Below are 1,135 nucleotides of genomic sequence, written 5' to 3'. Positions count from 1 at the left end.
TCATATTCAAAAGAGACAGATAATAACAAAGACGAAAGCTAACGATGCCCTAAGGACCTAATAATAGTTATGTATGTGTTTTTTCGTGTTTTGTTCGAAAGGTAACCACTCCTGAAGAAATGCCAAACGTCTAAATCCAATGGACCAGTCACTGGATAAGTTTGGCACAGAAATGTTAACATAATGTGGTGAATAAATCGATATATCGAATTTGAAGTCTCTGTCTCTTTTGAATATGAAAATTTAAAAGTTTAAAAACCTTATGATATAAATATAAACTGTGAGAACGACCCTTAAGGAATCTAATTAATGATCTCCTAAGGTAAGTTCTTATGCTATATTGGTAACGGTTGCTACATCCTCTGGGAAAATTATTATATACATATATATGTATATATATATCATATGTATATGTATATATAATATATCGACATACATATATATATATAATACATATATACATATATGATATATTATATATGCATATATATACATATATATTATATATGCATACATGTATGTATATTATACATACATGCATAAATATATATACATACATAATACATACATACATATATTTACACAGTACACATTACAGCCCCACAGAAATTTATGAATACTGCTGAGTACGTTTAATAAGAGTTATTATGGTATACTCTGTATATTTGCGTGTGTGTATGTGTGTATGTGTAAACACACACACAATACATACAGCAGTTTGCAATGTTTCACCAAAAAGAAGAATTATAATAGTCACTAAATGTGACTAGGATGTTAGAAACATCTACGTTGTTAGAAATAAGAGCTAAAACACTCAAATGCTGTATTCAACACACATAAATGTAAACATATACACTAACAGGGTCCTGAATCGTCCGAACGTTGCCCATCCAGAATTCTTAATAGTAACGTCAGTTTCGGCAATTTCCGTTGCCTCATCAGTTAAGACTGGCTTGAACTTCGGCTATTTTCAGACTTGCTTCTCTCTCTCTCTGTTAGTATATATGTTTTTGTCATCCAAATTAATGGATGATTTAGCGATTCGCCAATTTGTATACAGAAAAGGAATATAAGCAGTGGCTTTCAATATTTCACTAAAAAGGAGAATTACCATTGTCACTAAATGTATATACAC

General features: G+C 30.5%; 1 protein-coding gene across 4 annotated transcripts in view; it reads left to right on the top strand.

Annotated features, from left to right (window-relative positions):
* The window catches only part of LOC106875086 (protocadherin-17), a 424,117-nt gene that overhangs the window by 309,802 nt on the left and 113,180 nt on the right, over positions 1-1,135 (top strand). The gene's annotated exons all lie outside the window — the stretch shown is intronic.

This window comes from Octopus bimaculoides, chromosome 14 (genome assembly GCF_001194135.2).
Source record: "Octopus bimaculoides isolate UCB-OBI-ISO-001 chromosome 14, ASM119413v2, whole genome shotgun sequence".
Taxonomy (NCBI): Eukaryota; Metazoa; Mollusca; class Cephalopoda; order Octopoda; family Octopodidae; genus Octopus; species Octopus bimaculoides.
This window is presented reverse-complemented; position numbering and strand designations above follow the sequence as displayed.